A 26,584-nucleotide genomic window follows, 5' to 3' on the forward strand; every position below is an offset into this window, starting at 1 on the left:
AACTTTCTTTTGTTAGTTTTAAACCTGTTACCCATTAACTTCATTTGGTGTCCTCTTGTTCTTCTATTATGGGAACTAATAAATAACTTCTCCTTATTCACCCTCTCCACACCACTCATGATTTTATATACCTCTATCATATCCCCCCTCAGTCTCCTCTTTTCTAAACTGAAAAGTCCCACTCGTTTTAACCTATCTTCATATGGGACCCGTTCCAAACCCCTAATCATTTTAGTTGCCCTTTTCTGAACCCTTTCCAAGGCCAAAATATCTTTTTTGAGGTAAGGAGACCACGTCCATACACAGTATTCAAGATGTAGGCGTACCATAGTTTTATACAGGGACAGTAAGATATTCTGTGTCTTATTTTCTATCCCTTTCTTAATAATTCCTAGCATCCTATTTGCCTTTTTGACTGCTGCTGCACACTGTGTGGAAGTTTTCAGAGAACTATCTATGATAACTCCAAGATCTTTTTCCTGATTTGTCATAGCCAAATTAGCACCCATCATACTGTACGTATAGTTGGGGTTATTTTTCTCTGATGTGCATTACTTTACACTTATCCACATTAAATTTCATTTGCCATTTTGTTGCCCAATCACTCAGTTTGGTGAGATCTTTTTGGAGTCCCTCACAGTCTGCTTCGGTCTTGACTATCCTAAATAGTTTGGTCTCATCCGCAAACTTTACCACCTCACTGCTTACCCCTTTCTCCAGATCATTTATGAATAAGTTGAACAGGATTGGTCCCAGGTCTGACCCTTGGGGGACATCACTAGTTACCCCTCTCCATTCTGAAAATTTACCATTTATTCCTACCCTTTGTTTCCTGTCTTTTAATCAGTTCTCAATCCATGAAAGGACCTTCCCTCTTCTCCCATGGCCATGTAATTTACACAAGAGCCTCTGGTGAGGGACCTTGTCAAAAGCTTTCTGAAAATCTAAATATACTGTATCCCTCTTGTCTGCATGTTTGTTAATCCCTTCAAAGAACTCTAAAGCGACATCTAGACTGGCATGATTTTCTGGAAATGCTTTTAACGGAAAAGTTTTCGGACAAGAGCATCTAGATTCACATGAATGCATTCCCGCAAAAGCACTTTTTGCGGAAAAGCATCCATGGCCAATCTAGACGCGCTTTTGCACAAAAAAGCCCCGATCGCGAAAATGGCGATCGGGGCTTTTTTGCGAAAAACAAATCTCAGCTGTCTACACTGGCCCTTTTGCGCAAAAGTTTTGCGCAAAGGGGACTTTTGCCCGAACAGGAGCAGCATAGTATTTCCACAAAAAGTACTGATTTTGTACAGTAGGAAGTCAGTGCTTTTGCAGAAATTCAAGTGGCCAGTGTAGACAGCTGGCAAGTTTTTCCAGAAAAGCAGCTGATTAACTGGAAAAACTGGCCAGTCTAGACACAGCCTTATAGATTAGTATTACATGATTTCCCTTTACAGAAACCATGTTGACTTTTGTCCAACAAATTATGTTCTTCTACATGCCTCTCAATTTTATTCTTTACTCTTGTTTTGACTAATTTGCCCGGTACTGAAGTTAGAATGACCCATCTGTAATTGCCAGGATTGCCCTTTTTAAATATTGTTGTCACGTTGGCTACCTTCCAGTCATTAGGTACGGAAGCCGATTTAAAGGGTAGGTTACAAACCACAGATAATAGTTCAGCAATTTCCCATTTGAGTTCTTTTAGAACCCTTGGATGAATGCCATCCGGTCCTGGAGATTTGTTAACATTAAGTTTTTCTATTTGTTCCAAAACCTCCTCTAATGACACTTCAATCCGGGACAGTTCCTCAGATTCATCACCCACAAAGGACGGTGCAGATTTGGGAATCTCCCTAACGTCCTCAGCCGTGAAGACTGAAGCAAAGAAATCATTTAGTTTCTCCGTGATGGCTTTATCGTCCTTGATTGCTCCTTTTATATCTCATTCATCTAGGGGACCCACAGGTTTTTTAGCAGGCTTCCTGCTTCTAAAGTACTTTAAAACCATTTTGTTATTTCTTTTTGAGTTTTTGGCTAGTTCCTCAAAAATTTTTTTTTGCTTTTCTTATTACATTTCTACACTTGATTTGACAGTGTTTATGTTCCTCTCTATTTATCTCACTAGGATTGGACTACCACTTCTTAAAAGATGCCTTTTTGTTCCTCACTGCTTCTTTTACATAGTGGTTAAGCCACAGTGACTTTTTTAGGTCTCTTGCTATGTTTTTTAATTTGGAGTATACATTTAAGTTGGGCCTCTATTATGGTGTCTTTTTCCATGTAGCTTTCAGGGATTTGGCTCTAGTCACTGTGCCTTTTAATTTCTGTTTAACTAATCTCTTCATTTTTGTGTAATTCCCCTTTCTGAAATTAAATGCCAGGGTGCTGGACTGCTGAGGTGTTCTTCCCACCACAGGAATGTTAAATGTTATTATATTATGGTCACTATTCCCAAGCGGTCCTGTAACGGTTATCTCCTGGACCTGATCCTGAGCTCCACTCAGGACTAAATCGAGAATTGCCTTTCCCCTTGTGGGTTCCTATACCAGCTGCTCTAAGAAGCATTCATTTAAGCCATTGAGAAATTTTCTCTCTGCTTCTCTTCCTGAGGTGACATGTATCCAGTCAATATGGGGATAATTAAAATCCCCCATTATTATAGAGTTCTTTATTTTGGTAGCCTCTCTAATCTCCCTCAGCATTTCAATGTCAGTATCACTGTCCTAGTCAGGTGGTCGATAATATATCCCTACTGTTAATTTCTTATTATTGAAGCATGGAATTACTATCCATAGTGATTCTATTGAACATGTTGATTCATTTAATATTTTTATTTCATTTGATTCTACATTATCTTTTACATACAGTGCCACTCTGCCACCCACCTGGCCTGCTCTATCCTTCCAATATATTTTATATCCCAATATGATTGTGTCCCACAGATTTTCTTCATTCCACCAGGTTTCAGTGATGCCTATTATGTCAATCTCCTCCTCTAATATGAGGTACTCTAGTTCACCCATCTTATTAGTCAGACTCCTAGCATTTGTGTAGAAGCACTTTAAAAGTTTGCCACTGCTTATTTGTCTGCCCTTCCCTGATTCGTTGGATTCCTTTATATGCGGTTGTTTGTCTGCTCTGGCCCATGGTTTGTCCTCTCCCCTCCTTTCTTTCTGACTACAGCTTAGAGAATCTCTATCAATGGATTCTCCTCTAAGAGAAGTCTCCATCCAATTTATGTGCATCTCCGCACCAATCGGCTTTCCCCCATCTCTTCGTTCAAAAACTGCTCTACTGCCTTTTTAATGTTTAGTGCCAGCAGTCTGGTTCCACTCTGGTTTAGGTAGAGCCCATCCTTCCTGTATAGGCTCTCCCTCTTCCAAAAGTGTCCCCAGTTCTTAATAAATCCAAACCCCTCTTCCCTACACTATTGTTTCATCCACGCATTGAGACTCTAAAGCTCTGTCTACCTACCTGGTCCTGAGCGTGGAACTGGAATCATTTCCAGGAATACCACCATAGAGGTCCTGGATTTCAGTCTCTTTCCTAGCAATCTAAATTTGGCCTCCAGGACATCTCTCCTACCCTTCCCTATGTCATTGGTACCTACATGTACCACAACCACCAGCTCTTCCCCAGCACTATACATAAGCCTATCTAGATGCCTTGAGAGATCCGGAACCTTCGCACCAGGCTGGCAAGTGACCATACGGTTCTCCTGGTCATCACAAACCCAACTATCTATGTTTCTAACAGTCGAATCACCCACTACTAACACCTGCCTCTTCCTAACAACTGGCATTCCCTCCCCCTCAGTGGTATCCTCAGTGGAAGAGGAAACCGCCACATCCTCTGGAACGAGGGTCACAACAACTGGATTGTTTCCCTCTGTTTCCATTGAGTGCTCTGTTCCCTTGAGACTTTCATCCTCTTTAAGAGCACTGGGGCTCTCAGACTGGAGGTGGGACAGTACTACAGTATCCCGGAAATTCTCATCAACATAGCTCTCTACCTCCCCTAGCTCCTCCAGTTCAGCCACCTGGGCCTCCAAAGCCTGAACTCGATCTCTGAGGGTCAGGTGCTCCTTGCAACGGGTGCACACATATGCCACCCACCCACAGAGCAGATAATCGTACATGTTACACTCGACGCAATAAACAGGATAGCCCCCACTCTGCTGCTGGGCTTCTGACTCCATTTTTCTTACGAATAAGTTTAAGTATAAACTGGGCTTCTTATTAAATGTCTGGAATATAGATCATTATAAAAGTTATGTTTAAAGAAGGTCAGAGGTCACTAGTACCCTCTAACCTCCCCCTCTAACTTCCCTCTCCAAACTCCCTGTTAGCTGCTCCTGTTCCCAATCTCCCTGGTCGCTGACTCACAACTTATAAAGTCTTGGTAGCCCCTTCCCCTGACTGAGGCTCAGCCAATTAATAGATGCTTTATAAACCAGGTTTGTTTACCAGCTCAGAGTTAACTCTTAGCTTTTTGTTTGTCTGTCTCTCGCTCCTTTTGGCACCTCACATTCAAGCCTTGCCCTAAAATTAATACTCACAAAATTCATACACACCAAATTTCGCATTCCTTAGCCCTGAGACTGAAAAAAATACCATCTTGCTTTAGGCTGCTGTGAATCTTAATTTTGTGCAGCACTTGGATATCATGGTAAGCAGGTACTTTACTAAAATGATAGAGACAGAATTTTAAGAACAGAGATGCCTCAGGAACTCTGTATGGTGTGATCTCCCCTTTACAACTGGTGCAACTACATCTTCTGGTGCAAGGGGCCAACTCTTTCCTTTCCCCTCCCTGACTGATTTTTGAGAAGCTAGAGCCTTCAAGAGTATTGCTCCAGAGTAGCCATTATACTTAGGAAAGAAAATAAATTCTGCACTTGTCCAAAGGCCTGGGGAAAAAGGAAGGAAGGTTATTTTTTGTGCCTTCTGATTTAGGCACCCCCATTGAGTCAACTGCAATTTTGACCTAATTTTGTTTAAATTAATTCATAGTGTATTTAAGTCTGTTGTTTTTACTGAGGAAAAAAAAGAGAGATTTTATTTTTTCTATATTATGGTTTTTAGTTTCACCTAGCCAGATGTAGTATTAAGATCAGCACAGAGAAATGTCTCAATTTATATTTATAAGTTTGTTGTTAGGTTGTTCCTGTAACTTTGACTTCAAAAACTACAATTCCCAATTTGCATTGGCAGAGGAGGAGGCAAAGGAAGGAGAAGGAAAAGAAAACTGCCCCGTGGCCAAGGGTGAGAGGAATAAACTTTACCTTTATTATTAAGTTTCATGAGTGTTTCTCAAAGGAGTTCAGGCACAAAAGATTTTCTTCCAAAATATGACCTATGCCCTCACAGCTTCACATTCCACCCCAGCCACCCTGGGTAATTCATTATAGAGAATTATAAATCTCATCTTCACTGAGATATCTAACATGTCTGAATGAATGTTGGGAATGTATATACTTTGTGATTTAAGAATAAGAAAGAGCAATGCAAGTCTGAGACTAAAAAACAATGTGTGCAGATAGAACCCTAAAAGAGGCATATACCGTCTCAATATTAATGATTAGGAAGCATTTGTGTTTGGTAAAATCTGGTTCTCTCATCTGAAAGCTCTTCGGGGTGTAATGGAAGTTGAATTTCAGAACACATTGCTGAAATATACCAGAGTTATCTCTCACTTGATATTTTCTTGTCTCTCACAGCTTTTCAGGGGTTTATGTGATGCTTTGCACATGCAGGTTTATAACAAGGAGGCTCACCCTTTATGAGCTGGGATTAGCCAACCCTGATTACAGAATCACCCACACCTGGGAGAGATCTGGGTGATTTCTCTATCAAGAGCAGCAGGAGTCAGTACTGAAGTGGAGAGGAACGCTCTGTGAATAGAGATTGCTCAGGTTGAAAGAACACCCTTTGCATTTGTGAACTAATTCAATCCTGAGTAGTAGGTGTGTACTTGGCAGAGCCTTTGCTTTCTCATCCAATACTGAGCATGTCAAAATGATGACTCAGAAACCATAAGAATTGTTTTAAATATGTTTTTCAAGAAATGTTGGAGTTTTTTTGTCTTCTGAATTTTCAAGCCTTTAGGGTTCATGTTTTCCACCCATTATAACATTTTTTATAATGTAATGCAATCATCTGAAAGTTATGTAGTCTCATGACTCGAGGACATAGCACCTTCAGAAAAATATTATGTATAAATGAGACTGGTATGAAGAGGAAAGGTAACATTAAGCTCATCGAACCTTTTATTTTTTTCTGGGGGAATGTAATAAATGCTTTCCTTTTTTTCCCTAAGGGTTCTGTTTTGAGACTTGAATGATCTTATGTCACCCCTTCTGTTTATTCTGCCACTTTCAGTTATAGGATAACTGTTACATTATTATGATATACCAAACTTCTAGTGTGACCTTGCACTATTGATTTTTCAAAAGGTAGAAAGTAAATTAATTTTGAAGATGGAATAGAGACTCTTTTAGCACTGATAATTGGCTACACTAATAAGACATTCATACAATAATCTCTTAAAATATTTGTGAAAATATTTTCTCTTTTCTGACAAACATTATTTTATGCTATTTCAGTTCATTGTAGTCTCAGTCATAAAAAAGATAGTCCCTACACCCAATAATTGTTTTAACAACTGTAACATGGATAGAACTGGTTTCATGATTAGCGGAAGATTGTGAAAACAAAGTGTGTGTGTTAAGGGAAAGGAGAAGTTTCGTTTTCACATTTTCCTATAATGTAGGAACACATTTACAGAAGAACTGAGTCAGTGAATGAGAAGTAGAAAATGAAACTGACAATAAATAAAAGCTAAGTTGAACACTTTCCCAACTCTCATTGAAATCCACAGGATTATTTCCATTGAGTATTTGGCCATAATTTTAAATGTAATGCCTAAAGATGTAGAGAGATGCCTTCACACCTAATTCCCACTGATTTCAATTCATAGGAGTTTGGCACTTTTGCAAATTTCTTAGGCATCTTTCTGCACCTCTAATACTAAATACTTTAAAAAATGTAGCTGACTGTCCAAAAAAACCACTATCAAAAACCTTAATAGGTGAAACGTAAATTAGATATCAACTTTTATTTAATATTAATACCCAAGGTGTCATAAATAACACAGAGAAATATGTTTGTGTATCATTTTCATCTTGATGTTGTCCTTTTGATAAATGTATTAATAGGTAGAAGGATGAGAATAAAAAATATTGATATCAGCTTTTAAGTTTCATTTCAATCATCTTTATTTTCCACCCAAAAGAACATCTGACTAATGACAGTCCATATTTACATTCACTGTAACACATCCACATACCCTGTAAAAAATTCACAAGTGTTTGCTGAAGTGTGACAAAAATGAAACTTAGACAAATTAATTCTAAAATGGTAAATGCTCTTTGCATCCCCAATTAGCAGAATAAAGCTGTTATTCTTTTTTATATTCCTAAGGCCGCATTTCCAACAGGATTATATGAGTTTCTTGTGCAAAAAGTGCACATGGGCATTGTTATGACTGACGAAGGGGAGCTAGAGAGTAAATGATCCCAGGCAGACTTTGGTAGCTTTTCAGGGTGCATAATTAATTACTGGAAGCTAGGCTGAACGAAGTCCTATTAAGGTAATTCTGCACCCCCTATTCAGAGTTGAATTTTGTGAAACTTCTAAATGAAATAAAACTATTCTTAATTTATCTCTAGAAATCGGTGGCTCTAGGATTGCCACTTCTGTTGTAAAAAACACCAGCACCTCAGGGATGATATAGAACCCATAAATAGAGGAGAGCTGCCAATGTGACCTGAGCACCATTAGTCCAGATCTACACTAGAGTTATTTCAAAATAACTGCCCTTATTTTGAAATAACAGGAAGAGCATCAACACTACCAAGCCTTTATTTCAAAATAAGGGGCTGAAATAACGCTTGCATTCAACGAGGAATAAGACTTATTTTGAAATAGTTGTTTCAAGTTAGATGCAGTGTTGATATTACACTGCTGCTATTTTGAAATAACTACTCCCCAGAGTCATTCAAAGTAATTACTCCCCAGTGCTTCCTGGGGATCTAAGTCAAGGTAGCATGTCCACATTAAGGGAGCCTGCCTCGGACTAATTTCAAGATTTCTCTGTAATGTGTGAACACATTATTTCAAAACAGTCATTTTGAGAATTGATGTTAGTTTGAACCAACGGGTTTGGTTCGAACTAATGCATCCCGGTGCACACTTTCACTTTCAAAAGAGCTGTTGAGTGGAGTAACGCACCGATGAAATCATGCTAATAAAGCGTGGGATATTTAAATCCCCGCTTCATTAGCAATTTCGGTCTCCTACAGTTGCATCCCTAGTTCAAACTAGGGAGCAAGTGTAGACGTTCCCTATTAGAGAGTTATTATTTCAAAATAAGACATGCCTTTACAGACTTCTGAGGATAGTTGTCTCAAAACAGGGAAAATCTGGGGAAAACCTGGACAGTTGGCAACCCTAGTAACCCTGTTTTTTGCGGGGGGGACTCAGTCTCTCATGTTCACAGTAAAATATCGGATTTATTTTTTTTAATGTGATGAAGTGTAACTAAGAAATACAGAATCTAGCACAATATGAATACAAGAGACTAGCAGATTTGCTCAGGTCCTTAACTCAATTTTTTTAAATAAAAGAAAAATATACATGCTTTATTGAAATAATTGCATTTTTCAAAAATACAGTTATTTTTATGAAGTTAATTTATATTTTGGATTTCTTTAAAAGGAATTGCTATAATTTTTCTATTTCATGTTTTTAGTAAATTTTTAAATGGAAATTTCTTCATGTGTATTTTGTTTATTCATCCCTATAAAAACTCTTATTCACTATTTTCCAATAACATGTTCTTCTAGTTTTCAAACCTTAATCATTGATGTGGCTATACCAAAAGAGAGCACTACTCCAAATTTCTCTGTTTTATATTTTGTCTATAAGGATTATTGAGAAGCAAGCCTATTCCAGGTTCATCCTATTTTTCTGGCTTATTTGGGTTCAGACACTTTCAACATTCGCTCAGTTATGTCAGTTTTGAAGACTGTATTTGATCTGATGATTGTCTTATTTTCTGTTTGGGTTTATGAGAAGCAATCTCATTGCAGGTACATCCCATTTTCCTGGTACAGTCAAATGTTTACATTGCTTTAAGTAATAAGAAAAAGCCATATAGCATTCACAGTGGTGATCCTAACTCTTAACATTTTGGAGGAGTTCTTATTCAAACAGACAGACTGTTTGAGATGGTCATGAACTAAGTATCCAGGTGCCTGGACTGAGATGTCCGTGTAGATAACCAGCAGCAAATTTTTAGGCACCTACAGAACTTTATCTAAGGAGATTGCACATGCCCAGGGACTATCTAGTGCCACCATGCTTAACCAGAAGTTGAGCATAGGTTTTGAGAATAAAATGTTTAATTCAGATTTCTAAATCCTTATGTCAATCTAGCCTAAACTCCACAAGAAGGCACAATGAGACTAGTTGTAGAGTAAGATACTACTCAGTATATCGTGAAGTGGTAGAATCTAGTCATTAATGCATGTAACAGAGGATATTGTGTTGGTCAACATTTGCCAACCATTACGCACAATCACCATAGAAATCTCCTATTCTAACTACAGTACAGGGGAAAATAGTGACTGTTCCAGTTCCCGCTATATGTTACAAAATGCTAAGTCTTAACAGTTACTATAAAATATACATATAGGCTGTGTCTATATTGGTACCCCTTTCCAGAAAAGGGATGCTAATGAGACCAGTCGCAATTGCAAATTCCACGGGGGATTTAAATATCCCCCACGGCATTTGCATTTACATGGCTGCCACTTTTTTCCGGCTCGGGGTTTTGCCGGAGAAAAGCGCCAGTCTAGACGCGATTTTCTGGAAAATAAGCCCTTTCAAGTAGGAATAAGGGATCTTCCAGAAAAGGGCTTATTTTTTGGAAAATTGTGTCTAGACTGGCGCTTTTCTCCGGCAAAACCTCGAGCCGGAAAAAAGTGGCAGCTATGTAAATGCAAATGCCACGGGGGATATTTAAATCCCCGCAGAATTTGCAATTGCGACTGGTCTCATTAGCATCCCTTTTCTGGAAAGGGGTACCAATGTAGACACAGCCATAGAGAAAGTCATTCCAACAAGTATTCTGTGTTCATGTCACAAAGGGACTGTGTGAACATTTTAATAATATTGCTGGAGTATAAAATAACCCACAGATGACTCATCAACAAGATTAGCACACATAACAACAATATACACAGGTATGGAAGGCCACACATCTTATTTTGTTTCCTCCTTTACAAACTGTTTTATTTCTTATTGAGAGGAAATGTGTGTAAAAGGAAAAGAAAGAAAAAAAGAAGAATAATCTAACTTGAGAAAACTCTGTAATGCCCTGAACTCATTGGAATTGGGATGCATCCTAGGCATATTTACTGCAAAAAATCTATAAATTCCTTTGGGAAATGGAGTGTTTGAAGCAGGCATTCAGAAGATTTTTATCCTTTCTGCACCTCATATATAATCCGTGCTCCTTCTCCACATTATCCACATAAATTCTAAGAAACCTTTACCTAGAAAATATCATGTTTGACAAAAATGAGCAAATACTAGATGAAGCATTTACTGTATTCTACTTCTATGTGCATTCAAGCATGTTTCATACTCTTGGAATACTTTACTACAGAATTTTAAAGGCATCTCAGTAGGGAAACAATTTATATACAGCTAAGCACAGACCTCAACACCCGACTCCATTCAACAAGCTATGGCATATCCATATGAAGACTTCTCTCCAGGAGGTCAGAATTCAAGCATGTTCAGGAAGTAAGGATGGTTGGGGGGGGGGGAGATGAGGGAGGAGCTGCAGTAGCACCAGGTTTTGCACCTGCCATCCCTGCTGGCTCTGTGCCTGGGGACCAGATCATCAACCCTAGGCACTGCCCCCGTATGTATTGATTCTGCTGCTGGGCCCGGCCTGAGACTGTATCTGTCCCCAGCTATAGCCACAACCTTTGACAACTTAGCCCTGTCTGGATTCCCCTCCTCGAGCCATAGATTGTATATTGCTAAAACCTCTGGGGCAAGAATGACTAAAGTTAAATTCATATTGAACACCAAGGGAAATCTTTGGACATTAGATCTGATTGACAATCTCCAAAGGGGATTGTAGAACTCCTATTAGGTGTATCATTTACAATATTCAGGCAAAGTACTAGAGGATAAACATACATACTGAATATTTGAATATGCCTTTGGAACCAACTAGATTACCTAACAGTTTTTCCACCTCTAACTTCCTTGATACATAAGATACATAAAGCTTCTCTGAGCTTTAAGTATAAATACTTACTGCAAAAAGTACAACAGCAAAAGAAATGTCAGACGTACAGCATATAGTATACTGATAAATGTTATCAAACTGATGACAATATCCATCAGTACATAATTCATCCTCCATGGAACTGAACAACAAAGGAATAAAAATATACCACAAATTGACAGGTGCACATATAAAGATAGGGAGTGAAAAATAAAACAAAACAGAAAAGCCATTCAATCTCCAAATATACAGCTTGAAAAGAAAGAGCCTTAAGCACATTTTAAATCAGATCCCAGAATTTTGTATTCAATAACACTGATTTATGTTTCTCATTTGGTTGGTAGCACAGCCCCTCCCCATCTGTGGTTCCACTACGGACCTATGCTCACCATATTAAGTAACTAAATATTTACAAAAAATATAATCAAAACAATATACACGGCTCTCAAACAGGAAATCACTCCCACTTCAGACAATTTTGAGGAACAGGTGCTGCAGGCATTCAGAACCTACTTCAAATAAATCATGTATTGGCTGCCAAGGAACTAGTAAACTGTCCATATAACAAAGATGAATAATGGCCTATGCCAAGTTTATAAAAAATGTTTTTAGAAGCATCCTTAAATAAAAGACATGGCAAACATAAATGTAGTACATAAATAACTCTGGGAGCACATTGCTGAAGTGTACCCACAGGTGATATTCTGACACTGATGAAAGTAAACATGAAATATTGGACAAAGAACATGATGGGAAAAGTTGCTTCTTCTTGCTTTGATGCTATGGGCCAAAGTATTCCCTCTTTTGCTAACTTAATTCGCTTCAGCTCAGTGCTATATGGATTATGAAAGGTCACTGTCATTTCAGTGTATAGGTGTGTGTACACAACATCTAGCCCAATGGGGCCTTGATTCCTGATTAGGATCTCTAACAGCTATCACAATATGAAGTTTTGTACAGTCCATACCGTTATTTTGCTCTCTGCTGAACCTGGTTAATCATGAGAACTCTGAATCCACTGGAGACACAGACTGATGTAAGACATACGAAAAGAATTCAGTGGCTCTGGAATAGTTTTGAAGCAAGGATGCTGAGCTGTCCCCTCTCCTCACCTCTGTCCATGCCACTCACTGGCCCTACACCCGGGGCTGGCAGCAGAAACCCCACATGCAGGCCAGACAGCCAGGTATCATGGGCCTAGGCACCCAGGCCCATGGGCAGCAGGGATTAAGGGTCAGGATGCCCAAAATTTGAGAGTGCTGCAGCACCCTTATTTTTCACACTTCTGGAAGAATTTGGGTCAGGCACAGAAAATACCACAAGAAAAAATAAGAGAAAATGCAAAAGATTTTTAGTAAATAATCAAGGGAGAAAGGGAAAAGAGATGGAGTTGAAATATATCAAATCTTGAAACCTAGACACATTTTTTACTTCTTTCCCAATTTCCTATCTTACAATTTATACTGCTAAGCATGAGTATACTGAAGATGAGAAGTAGTCTATGGTTATTTTTAGCTTCTTATAATTCAGTTCAGTGTTTGGCTTTAAATGGTTCACTAAATGACAATTTCAGAAAGCATGGGGACAAAAAATCCTAGTATGGACATCTTTACTTTAGGAGCCTTGGACCTTTATTGGGAAGATCCTGTGTGCTGCAGTCTAGCCTTAGAAACTAGGACTCCCAAGACACCTTGGAAAAAAGGATGGAAACTGCTCTCTTGCAGGCAGTGGAGGGAGAGTGGGTGGTGGGTTCCATTTTGGAGAGAGGAATCAGATTGCTGGTGTGGAACTCTGTCCATACCAGGAGCTGCAGTTGGGAAGCTAGAACCTGCTGGGGCTTTAATCAAGAAGGGGGCTTGAGAGACTGTTTGTGGTCTTCCCTGAAGGCTATTGCTGTGCCTTGAGCTCACTGGTCTGCAGAGAAGGAACTGAGAGTAACGGGGAGTGTTGTTTGGGAAAGTGCTTGCAAGGGAAGGGGCACAGGAGAGAGATGGAGTTTGAGTCTGAAGAGAGGCCGAGAGATCTTCCCAGTGAACCAAGACCCAGAGCTGCTGGCAATTGTTGGGGCCAAATCTCGTCTAAAGAGGGGTTGTGCAGCGTGTTGACTTGGTTGGACTGATACAAAGAACCTGCCAGGTGTTGTCTCCAGCTGCACATCTTCAAGCATGCCTATCCAAACAAGTGCCCTTAACACTGTAATCCAGAGAAAAGTACACACATAGCCTTTAGCTATGATTTTTGAAAAATCATGGCCGACAGGGGAGATTCCAGAAGACTGGAAAAGGGCAAATATTGTGCCCATCTATAAAAAGGGGAATAAGAACAACCCAGGAAACTACAGATGGGTCAGTTTAACGTCTGTCCCAGGGAAGATAATGGAGCAGGTAATTAAGGAAATCATATGCAAACACTTGGAAGGTAATAAAGTGATAGGGAATAGCCAGCATGGGTTTGTGAAGAACAAGTCATACCAAACTAATCTGTTAGCTTTCTTTGATAGGATAACGAGCCTTGTGGATAAGGGAGAAGCGGTGGATGTCATATACCTAGACTTTAGTAAGGCATTAGATACGGTCTCGCATGATATTCTTATTGATAAACTAGGCAAATATAACTTAGATAGGGCCACGATAAGGCGGGTGCATAATTGGCTGGATAACCGTAGTCAGAGAGTTGTTGTTAACGGTTCTAAATCCTGCTGGAAAGGGATAACAAGTGGAGTTCCTCAAGGGTCTGTTTTGGGACCCGTACTGTTCAATATCTTCATCAATGATGTAGATATTGGGATAGAGAGTACGCTTATTAAGTTTGCAGATGATACCAAACTGGGTGGGGTTGCAACTTCTTTGGAGGATAGGGACATAATTCAAAATGACCTTAGCAAGTTAGAGAAATGGTCAGAGGTAAACAGGATGAGGTTTAATAAAGAGAAATGCAAAGTGCTCCACTTAGGAAGGAACAATCAGTTCCATACATACAAGATGGGAAGCGACTGTCTAGGAAGGAGCATGGCGGAAAGGGATCTAGGGGTCATAGTGGACTACAAGTTGAATATGAGTCAACAGTGTGATGCTGTTGCAAAAAAAGCAAATATGATTCTAGATTATATCAACAGGTATGTTGTAAGCAAAACTCGTGAAGTCATTCTGCCTCTCTACTCTGCACTAGTTAGGCCTCAGCTGGAGTACTGTGTCCAGTTCTGGGTGCCACATTTCAAGAAAGATGTGGAGAAATTGGAAAGGGTACAGAGAAGAGCGACAAGAATGATTAAAGGTTTAGAGAACATGACCTATGAAGCCAGGCTGCATGAACTGGGCGTGTTTAGTTTGGAAAAAAGAAGATTAAGGGGGGACATGATAGCGGTTTTCAAATATCTAAAAGGGTGTCACAAGGAGGAAGGAGAAAATTTGTTCCTCTTGGTTACTGAGGACAGGACAAGGAATAATGGGCTTAAAGTGCAGCAGGGGAGGTTTAGATTGTACATTAGGAAAAAATTCCTAACTGTCAGGATGGTCAAATATTGGAATAAATTGCCAAGGGAGGTGGTGGAATCTCCCTCTCTGGAGATATTTAAGAACAGGTCATCTGTCGGGGATGGTGTAGACGGAGCTTGGTCCTGCCTTGAGGGCAGGGGGCTGGACTCGATGACCTCTCGAGGTCCCTTCCAGTCCTATTATTCTATGATTCTATGATTCTAGGGGTGAAGTAAATAGTGGCAGTGTAAATGCCAGTTAGATAAGTTTTGTTTATTACTTTAAACTGATTTTGTTCAACTGCACACTGTGAATTTAAATTCAGAGTAATGTTTAATCTTAGTCTTTTAAAGGTGGTTTCTTTAAGTTGTTAAGTAAATGTGTGTTAAGTCTAATTTAAATACATTAGATCAGTGGTTACCAATCAGTCGATTGGAATCTACCGGTAGATCTTGGAGCCTCTGACAGGGGATCCTGACTGGCTTGGCTGGGAAGCTATTAAGTGCTGACACTTCAGTTGCCCCTTCACCCACTGTCATGTTGCTACCACCCTCTGCCTTGGAGCTGTCTCCCTGGGAGCCTCCTGCTTGCTGTGCAGAGTGGGGAAGGGAGAAGAGGGAAGGCGCTGATGTCAGTGTGTCTCTCCTCCCCCTACTCCTGTATCCCATCTCCACAGATAGAAGGGGTGGAGGGAGCCTGGCAATGCAAATCTCTGTCACGATCACACACTGTGTGTGTCTCTGTTACTTACAAACTGTTACACACTGTCCTTCACTCTCATCTCCCAACACAATTGTTGTTATTACTTTTTTTGCTCACAGAGTGGGTTGGTTTTGATTTTTGACCACTCCCACCCTGAACCCTGTCCTACACCCAACCTCCTGCCCCTGACATTAGTCCCCCTGCACCCAAACTCCTTCCCAGAACTTGCACCCTGAAACCCTGTCAGCCGAAAGTCAGGGCAGAGTGTGTGTGTGTGTGTGTGTGTGTGTGTGTGTGTGTGTGTGTGTGTGTGTGTGTGTCCGAGAAAAGGTTTAACATCCGTGCCTTTACCACTAGGACCGGGGTCTCATCGTGGAGGGCAGCCAACAGGCTGACAGATGCCCCAGAGTTTATAGGAAGAGCTTATTACATCTCAGATTTCAGCTGCTAGGATACAGGATCCCTTCACAGCGAGCAGTCTAGGGAAGACTGAGAGAAGCACCAACGGATCTGTCACCTGGGAGTGACACGATTCAAAACGCCCAAGCTCTTCCTATACCTGTCCCTTATGACCGGCTGAAGTTCTTTTAAATTTTGCTTGGTTCTGTTACAGCAACTGAAGGAGTCAGGTTAAAGCTTAAACAGTTACAGGTTTATTAAAGAAGCTTATAAATCATATGGTTACAATGGCTATTGCTCTATTTCTTAACTGCTAGCAAATATAGATCTTAAAAATGGTTACAAAGAAAATAAAGATAGAAAATAGAAAGAATGGTACCAAGTGACAGCTTAATCTTTAAAGAGCTCTAAGTCTATGTGTACACTTAAGACAAAGGACCACATCCAGGTACAATTTTTACCCCCTTCTGTGCCTCTCGACTCCAGCAGGTCAAGCCAGGGCCAGTCCCTCAATTCCTAGGAAAGACGAATATGAGGTGGGCATCCCCTTGGAACCTCGGGAGGTCAAACACCTAACCCGACCAGCAGATAGATGGTAGATTGACACCCAGGGTACGTCTAAACTACATGGCTCTGTCGACGGAGCCATATAGATTTGTTGTTTTGGCAAAGGTAAATGAAACCACGATTTAAATGATCGCGGCTTCATTTACATTTACATGGCTGCCGCACTGAGCCGACAAACAGCTGATCAGCTGTTTGTCCACTCAGCGTGCTAGTCTGGACGCTCCCCTGCCGACATCAAAGCCCTTTGTCGGCAGCCCTGGTAAACCTCATCCCAAGAGGAATAACGGGGCTGCCGACAAAGGGCTTTGATGTCGGCAGGGGAGCGTCCAGACTAGCGCGCTGAGCGGACAAACAGCTGATCAGCTGTTTGTCGGCTCAGCGCGGCAGCCATGTAAATGTAAATGAAGCCGCGATCATTTAAATCGCGGCTTCATTTACCTTTGCCTATGTGTCTAATCTACATGCCTCTGACGACAGAGGCATGTAGTCTATACACAGCCTCAGAGTAAATGTGCTGCTGGACCCATCTTTATACCCATAGGGGCCCATATCCTCTCTTATCTAAGATGCCAAATTGTACTGGTTTGTCTTTGTGACACCAGTTCTTACAAGCAAGTTTCAACTTAATTTACACTTTCAAGAGAGAACTAAATTGTGAGTACTAGACATTTTTTTACTGGATGAGAGATTTTGTCCCCCCGCGGACGGCTGTGTGTTCGTATCAATATGGGTTTTAGTCAAGGGCACTCCTCAGCAGCCTCTTGGTTAGCAATTGGCGTATATCTGTTTACAGCCATTCAGGGTCACACAGCCTCCCATATCCTGAGCCTCCTGCTCCAAGGCTTTTTCTGCTCTGTGTGCCCTGTATGCTCCAGGCAAGCAAAAATGGATGTTACGGGGGGTTCATGTCTGGCTACAAACCCCTCCTGGACCCCAGTTCCCCACCCTGGGCTAAGCCTGGAGCCCCTCCCACACTACAAAATGCTTGGCACAAGACCAGAGACTGTACCCCAACCCTCTACCCCAATCTGGTGAAAGTGAATGAGGTTTGAGGTGGAAGGGGGATGGAGCGAGCAGGGTGAGGCTTTGGAGAATGGATAGAGCAAGGGCAGGGCCTCAGAGAAGGGGTGAAGGAAGTGGGGAATGAGGGTATTTGGGTTTGAGGCAGATCTTACATTGCACTTGAATTGAAAAAGTGATCTTGTGGGATATGTCTAGACTACATGGCTCTGTTGATGAGGTTTACAGAATCGGTCAGCAAAGGCTTCCCCAGCCCACAGATCCACGTCTAGACTGCCGCACGGTGCTGGATCAGCTGATTGTCAGTGCAGCGTGGCGGCCATGTTTATTTTAATGATGCAAGGATTATTTAAATCCCCACTTCTTTGTCTATGCCGGGTAAACGAGTTTACATGGCTCCGTTGACAGAGCCATGTAGTCTAGACATACCCGTGGTTAAAAAGGTTGGAAATGTATATGATTTATAATTGGTATTTTTGTGTTAGATTCATGCCAAAAATTATTAGTAGTATTATTAGAATGGGTTTATTCCTGTAGGATTCCAGAACACATCACTAATTTAGGCTGTGTCTACACTGGGCCACTTATTCCGGAAAATCAGCCGCTTTTCCGGAATAAGCTGCGAGCTGTCTACACTGGCCCTTGAATTTCCGGAAAAGCAACGATGCTCTACTGTACAAAATCAGCCGCTATTCCGGAAAAACTATTCTGCTCCCACTCGGGCATAAGTCCTTATTCCGGAACACTGTTCCGGAAAAGGGCCAGTGTAGACAGCCCAGTAGTCTTTTCCGGAAAAGCAGCCTGCCAATGTAGACTCTCCTTTTCCGGAAAAACTGAAAACGGAATAGTATTCCATTTTAAGCATTTCTGGAAATTCATGCCAGTGTAGACACAGCCTAAGTGTATACAGGGACCAGCCAGGTGGAGGCACCACCAATTTTTAATTCCTTTCCATGTAAAGGACTACAGCAGAGGTGTGAATAGAGAATTCTCTCTTATACAACACCACTGGGATACTCAGGATTTCTTTTAGTACCAACAACATCAGACACATCAGGTTACCTGTTCCCAAGGTAAATATTACCTGCTCCCAAGCAACCAAGGAAGGAAAAGGGAATTGCCCCAGATCAATATTTTCACAAATATTTTGATAGTAGAAGGGTTACCTGACATTTCTTGGGTTCATAACTGAAATATTATTGTTGTTTGGAAAAGAAAATTAAAATGTGCATGCTTTATTTAAATCATTTGCTCTGGGGCAGGACTAGGGATGAGGGGTTCATTATGCAGACTGACCTGGTGTAACCACCCTATCACCCCTTTTATCCCTAAGAAGGGGGTTAGAGGGGTTGTGGGTCCGGCGCCCCTAGTCCTACCCATCCTGGGACGTCCGGCCCTTCCGCCGTCAGGCTCCCTAGCCTGTCTCTGTTGGACAATTCCTGTCGTGTGTGCTCCCCCAGGCGGAAGGGGGGAAAAAGGGGTCCAGGCCCACCCTCACTCACGGGCCCCAGCCCAGGGCCCTAAGGATTCAGACTGCCTGAGTCTTGGTCCGGCTGACGGGGGTGTACCCCTAAACACGTCAGCCCACGGGCTTCATCACCGCCCTGCCCTGGGCTACTTCCTTTCCCCCTTCTGTGCTCCCTACCAGCAGCATCCGGTCTCAGCAGGGAGGCAGCTCTGGGCGCGTCCGTAACTCTCCTGGCGAGTCCGTCCTCTCCGTCTGCCGGCTTCCCCTGTCCTCTGCTGGCTGGTGGCTTTTAAAGTTCCCGCTGCACCGGGATGCTAGGGTCTGTCCCGCCCTCCGCGTCGTCTGGTCAGCTGATTGTCTCCTCCCTCTGTTAGCGCCGGCTTCAGCACTCCTCCGGTGGCGCCTCCGCGTTCCCCCAGCTGAGCCACGCTTCCACTGAGCTGAGCCGCGGCGCTACCCAGCTGAGCCGCGCTTCCACTCAGCTGAGCCGTGGCTTGGGAGCAGCCAGCGCACGGCCGGCAGGTGCTCCACGGCCCTTCCGCCAGGGCGCACTCCCCCAGGGGAGTAATGCAGGGTCTTGGTGCCCCGTCACACCTGGGAAGAAAGGACTACCAAAGCATCACTACAGCAGCTGTGACCATGTGAGAAGTGTCTCTCCATAGCTACTGCAGTTCCAGTGGGCAAAGGTGGGGGAGAGGTCCATGTCCCCCTGGCTGGGGCAGGTCCAGGTTTCTCCACTCCATGCACTCCCCAGCCAAAGTGAGGAATGCAGCAAAAAGTGCACTTTTCCCTCACTCCCTGACAAAGGGGAGCAGCCAGCAACGTCGCTGTATGAAGCTCTCCCTCTCCCCCACCATCCCTAAAGAGCACCTGGGATGTAGCGGCTCAGGGCTGGAGCTGTCCCATAGCAGGGCAAGTGAGCTTTGCCCCTTTCACCTCTTTGGTGATTCTTTTCTGTATGGGTTTCTGAGAAGCTTTCCAGGAATATCCCATTTCTCCTGGCACAATCAAACCCTTACCTTGCTTTAAATTATGATAAGAGGAAGGTGAATACCAAATTTGGTGGTTCTGGCTCTTACCATCTAAAAGGAGTTCTGGAACAAACAGACAAAAACACAGAAAAACCTCTCTCAAATATTTAGTAGATATGTAGTTCATACAGCAGATACAGTATCTAAAATGCCAGCAGACAAATTAATTTGTTGGTTGTGGTGAGGTTCAAAAAGTGTTATGTTTGAGTACAATGCAGAGAACCTGCATTCTTACTCCTGTGAGAAGGAGTTGTTTGTTGTTTAACTTTTATATCTGTATATCTTAATACTGATATATTTCCTTTAGCTTTCAGCCTGTTCTCTGTACCATGGCTTCCAAGAGGCCATTTCATGAAATTCTCTCTCTTAGTCTGGTTTTGTGATGATAATAATAAGATCAAGGGAAGAAACATCTGAATTCTGGCATCATTATGTTTCATTCAAAGGTTTTTGTTTCAGCTGCAATTCCACTTGCCATGCCCCCTGATTCTTTCATTTCTCTTCCATGATGAGCCATATTTCATACTGAGCTCCCAAGTTATTCGATATATCTATGCAAAGAAGATTAGATTTTGACCTTATCTTGTGGTAATGACAGAAATCTATATTAGGATATTCTTAACTTTAGGGGGGGGAAAGCATTTTATATTTTCAGCGCCTAGAGAGACTCAGATTCTGTTTTTTTGCCAGTCCAGACTTTTATACCATACTCACCACAGTGAGGGTATGTCTACACTAGCTCGTTAGTTCGAGCTAGGTAGGCAAATGAGGGCAACCGATGTTGCAAATGAAGCCTGGGATTTAAATATCCACGAGGAGTAACAGTTAATTCGAACTAAGAAGCTGCAGGCAGTTAGTTCGGACTAAAGGGGATTTAAAAATGGCGGCGCCTGGGAACATGCAAATTAAGCCCAAGATATATAAATCCCGGGCTTCATTTGCAACTCTGGTTGCCCTCATTTGCCTAACTAGCTCAAACTTACAAGCTAGTGTAGACATACCCTGATATTGTAAGATTGGAAGAAAATGCTGTTTTATAGTATACAACCACACTGGACATTTTTTTTAGTAGAGACACCTCAATAGCTCCCAACATTCACCTTTTTTCCCCTCAAGGGATATCTGACCTCCAATTTGGTGGAATATTGTTGCTGGAAGGCTATTTTTAAAATGCTCAAAGTATATAACTGCCAGTAGCTATGAAAATGTGACACCTCATGTGTTTATTGCAACTTTACATTTCTAAAGACAATAGCAATCTTGCTGTCAGAATTGCAATGACCTATGAAGAAAAGACAGACATGCACACTTCTCTATGAGATTATATATTTGTTATTTTTATTTTTCTGTGATCTAAAATGAAAGTAATTTGGAGTGAAATAATGTGGTGCACTTTAATCTGGCAACCTTAGGAAACAGATGCAGGATAAAAGATTTTCCAGACCAGGGAGGGAACTGTGGAGTCTGAGCATTAGGGGGATGAGTGTGGGGCACGTGTTGCTCCACATACCTCACCGCTCCCAGGCACTGCCCCCCTGCCACTCTGAGAACATCAGGGAAAAAGCAGAAATGGAAGCATACTGTTGCACTGCTGTCCCCGCAGCTGTGGGGAAGGGGAGTGGCAACTTACAGAGCCACTTCCTCCTCAATATCATGGATGTTCCCAGATGAGGGACATCCAGGCTGTGTCTACAGTGGCATGATCTTGCACAAAGCGGCAGCTTTTGCACCAAAACTTGATGCCTGTCTACACTAGCCACGAGTTCTTGCGCAAGAATGCAGACGTTCTAATATATGAAGTCAGTGCTTCTTGAGCAAGAACTATGATGCTCCCATTCAGGAATAAGCCCGCTTGCGCAACTGTTCTTGAGCAAGAGGCCAGTGTAGACCGGCAACATGAATTTCTTTTGCAAGCCCTATGGTTAAAATGGCCATCAGAGCTTTCTTGCACAAGAGAGCATTTACACTGGCATGGCATGTGTACACTCTGCACAAAGGCACATGCCAGTGTAAACACTCTCTTCTGGAAGAGTTTTTGCACAAGAACTCTTCTGCAAAAGAGTTCTTGCGCAAAATCATGCCAGTGTAAATGTAGCCCCAAAGTACAGACATTCACGTGTATTTTTACAAAAGTTGTTGGTCCTTTCACCAGACTTGCTAGCCAGTATTAGAAACCTTGTAGGATTGTTTCTTTTAGGAGAAGAAATAACTTATATAAAAGTCAGGTATATTCCTAGTGCAATCTTAATTGTTTAGATTGTACACAAAACACCATTTCCCTAATACTATAGAAACAAAACAGCAAGTAGTTCCCTTGCTCAGACATCCCACAATGCCACTTCCATTAGCTCTGGGCCCCTCATTTATCTGCTTCTTTTCAGGATCCCTCTCGCAAGTGCTTCTCCAGACTTTTTTCTTCTAATATTTGCAGCTTGCAAACCCAAACATTTAGATCTTGCATTTATCACCACACAGAACCCTCAAAACATGTTGCTTAACTCTGAATTGCTCTGTACCACAATGCCTTGACCAGTCCCCTCCATTGTTTACAGTTAATACAGTGTTTCTTAAACTTTTTAAGACCAAGCAACACCAAATAATATTTTTTTTAATGAGGAACACCAAGGATTTTTGTTGAGCAAAAAAAAAAGGGGGGGAGAGTGAGGGGGGGATAAAGTTATTGAGCACAAAAAAAGGTCACCTACCAGTTTAAGGGCAGCTATTTTGAACTCTGTTGCTCTCCATAGCACATCTCCAACTGCCTCATGGCACACTAGTGTGTGACGGAGCACAATTTAAGAAACACTGATCTAATATTTAAGGAGAATTAACTGCATCTTGCACTGACACCAAAAGTGTGCTTGGCTCAACCACTGGCTTTAATGAGGTCTACAATAGTATTTGGATCAAAGATGTATGTGATGACAGCCACTGTCATCTTCCAGCATAACTATGTTATATAAAATAGGACACCAGCTAATTGTACTGTTCAAATAACCCTTTTAAGCCATTTGAAAAACTTATAGAAAAGGAGAGTTTTTTAAATGCACAAACTATTAGTAGAATAGCTGTCTAGTTTTTAAATTACTTATTACTGAGGTATCTGGACATCTTTTAATATTTACAGATTCATCTTCCCCATCTCTCTGAGCTAGAGACATTTTATTTCCATTTCACAAATGGAGAGCTTAGGCACAGAGATGAAATGTCTTGTCCAAAGTCACCCAAGCAGTCTGTTGCAAAGTCAGAGAATAAATGCTCATCTTGAATCCAAGCCTCATGTTTTGATCTATCCTTCCTGCATGATTATTTTGTTTTATGCATGAAAGCCTGTTTGAGCCACTTTCTAAAAGTCTGGCAATTTAGTATCTATGAGGAGGTAGCAGTTCCTTTAAGACTAGTGGTGTCTAAGCAGCAACAGTGCTTCAAAATTTTGAAAGGTCAAGAAACAGCTCCTTCCCCACCTCTAAGAATAAAGGAGAAGAGCTAAGGACTCGTCTTAAGGAAAGAGATAATTGCTTCAATCATACAGCTCCTAGAGGAGAGCTATGGCTCTGAAGTGGGTGAAGTGAGAGAGAGAAAAAAACTGACCATTTCATAGAACCATGGAAAACAGGAATGACCTTGAGAGGTCATCTAATCCAGTCCTCAGTAAGAGGCAGGACCAACTAAAGTTACATAAACCTTGGAGTTTCATGTTATTGAACAGAGATTGTCCATTCCCACCCTATCCCTCTGTTTTGTCTAATTAAACTATGTGAAATGCGTTTCTACCTGAGCTGAGTTCATTTATTTCTATAGTCTCATTCCCAAGCACTTTTTTACTCATATAAAAACTGAAGCAGTGTATTTATTGCATTATTAGCCATACCTAGATGAATCTCCATCCAACTGTCAGTTCATAATGATCCCACTTCTTTTCCTTTGCAAGGTCCAATTCTGGCTTTTTGTCAGTTCTCACTTTTCCCCTATACTTTCTGACCTTCAAAAGACAGGAAGAGATTGATGAGAAAGGAAGGCTCTCTTAACTTGTTTGAGATGCTTGCACATCCAAATTTGTCTGCAATCCTTCCCTATTATATTTGCCCCATACTTAAGATGCATACTTCAGATACTTTAAGTCCATGTTGCAGGAATTAATGCCAGACTCCCTCTATAATAAGATTCTTGAGATCTTCAGACTAATTCCTTAACGAATTCCTTTTATTTATTTTTTAAGTTTGACCTTTTGAGATCAAAGATCCTAGTTGCAGATTAACATTTATCCTTCCATTTAGATTAAACTGAATTAATTTATGATCACTCACACCAATGTTGCCATCTACGGCCAATTCTATTATGAGGTTCTTGCTGCTTACCAACAGTAAATATAAATTGGCATCACCTCTTGATAGTTTGGAGACTATTTGGTGATGAAGAATTGTGTCAAATATCACATCCGGCAATATCTAAACCCCTACCATTATTAGTGGCACCTGTGTTCCAATCTATATCTGGGAAGTTAAAGACTCACTTAGTCACACAAATGCTACTAGTATTTATTCCATTACGGTATTAAAGACATTTCTATCCATACCAAGATTGGATCCTGGGGTGCTATAGTAAACCCCCACCATTGTTCCAGGGAAGCCTTTTCCCCCCTCCCCCAAAAGAGATTTTGGCCTGACAAGTTCCATTTTATCCATTTCACCACTTCCTATTTATGTACAGTTTACCTCATAATTCACGTGTAATGCAACTCCACCATTTTTATTCCTAACTTTCCTGAACAGCACTTACCCTTTACTAAGTGTGGCAGGCATGGTTCACATTCCACCAAATATCCCTTATCCCGATATTTGGTTTCACTTCCTGAATCAGTATTATTTGTTCATCTATTTTGTTACCCAGAATCTTCATATTGGTTGTTCCAGCTTAGCTTCACACAGATTTCTTCACTTGATTGGCAGGGTCTTGTTGATTCTCATATCCTGTTCTTACTTGTTTTTCCTCTAGTTCACTGTTAGAGTCAGGGATTGAGATCACATAAGCATTTCATAACAATCTCCCCATATTTAAGTAGTTGTGTGAACCTGCATTCCAGCAGTCTGTTTTCTTCCATCACATGAGAGTCCATAAATGCCTTGAAGTGGTCAAACATCCAGAACCTCCCATTTTCTGATTCAGTTCTTGATCATTATAACCATGTATTGTTTTCCCCTCTTTTAAGAATAGGTATAATAGCATTATAGAATACTTAAATTGAATTAGCTGTTATTCCTCCTGACATGTGGTTTACCAGCTAATTCGATTTAGGGTTTTAATTCGGAATCCCGTTTCACTGCCGCATGTAGACACGGGTAGTTACTTCGGGCTAGTCAACTTCTAAAATGATGACCGGACAGAAACATGCTAATGAAGCGCAGGATATTTAAATCCCATGCTTCATTTGCAATTTCGGTTGCCCTCATTAGCCTCCCTAGATCGAAGTAGGGGGCTAGTGTAGACATACCCTTAGATATTATTAGATGCATCTTATGTCTTCAGTTCAAATTCCCTCATATTTGGAGTACTGGGGAACAGTGTCTCCTCCTTTCCCCATCCCTAATCTTAGTTTTGTGATTGTTATAATATAACAATGGTAATACATGAATCAGATAGCAAGAACATATGAAAGGATCAAAAGAAAGGCCTTTTACTCCATTTGTTTTTCATACTACAAAAGCATTTTTAAGTTTCAGATTGGAGCCACATGATGCCACATGTTGACAGAAGCAAACATAAAAAGACGCCATGTGTCTTTTTTTATTATTTTATTTTTCTTTAGTCTTGCATTTGAGGTGCAAAGACAAATGCTGTCACAAAGGCTTGCAGGGTTGGTTTATATAGCCAGACACCAAAAAGCAGTGGATTCTGCTGCAGTGTTATAACTTAAATGCCTCTGTAGGACACTAATATGTTGACAGTGTAATGGCATAACAGGGTTACTGACATGGTAAAATGAAATTTTGCGATAAATAACATGACAATATAGTAAATACATGTAATGGCACCACTTGGCTTGGAAGAACAATGTCAGTGAAATACACTACTTTGCAGATCACTTTACTGTACTACTGATTTTCTTTGCTCAGACCTCTGTTAGCTCGGAATTTATTTAGAGCAATGGGCATTCCTTTCCCATGGCACCTCTCACAGATACCAAGCCACGTCTACATTCTCCTAGGTCTCTGCTCTGCCATGTCCACGTCTGGATAGTCCAATAAAAGACTCAGCCCTTCAGCTGAGTCCCAGACTGTCCACTTCTTCTGGGGTTGGTGATGAACACAGAATGAGATCAACACAAAGGAATTGTCCCACACATGTGCTAAGAGTGTCTACTTTCAGAGGGCTTTTAAGTGATGACCCCAACTAAGATCATGGGTTAAATATGTATAAGCAAAGCAGAAGTAAACTGTGTTCACATAAGCAAATCTCAAGGAATGCTTATATTTTGATCTTTTTTATTAACAGATGCTTAGGCACCTGCTTATACAGCTATGGAAAGGCTTTGGCCTGTGTAGCTACAGCATAGATGA

General features: G+C 41.3%; 1 long non-coding RNA gene across 4 annotated transcripts in view; it reads left to right on the forward strand.

The window, feature by feature from the left end:
* LOC112546951 (uncharacterized) overlaps window positions 1–8,763 on the forward strand; it is a 39,662-nt gene extending 30,899 nt beyond the window's left edge. For 2 of the 4 annotated variants that reach the window (XR_012903860.2, XR_012903861.2), the window contains 2 exons: window positions 5,160–5,264; window positions 5,720–8,763. This is a non-coding gene — a long non-coding RNA (uncharacterized LOC112546951). The remainder of the gene's footprint in view (window positions 1–5,159; window positions 5,265–5,719) is intronic. The other 2 variants (XR_012903862.2, XR_016349341.1) reach the window with 1 other exon arrangement.
* Window positions 8,764–26,584: the final 17,821 nt, after the last annotated feature.

The sequence above is a fragment of the Pelodiscus sinensis genome, chromosome 4 (genome assembly GCF_052426305.1).
Source record: "Pelodiscus sinensis isolate ZL-2025 chromosome 4, ASM5242630v1, whole genome shotgun sequence".
NCBI classification, from domain to species: domain Eukaryota; kingdom Metazoa; phylum Chordata; order Testudines; family Trionychidae; genus Pelodiscus; species Pelodiscus sinensis.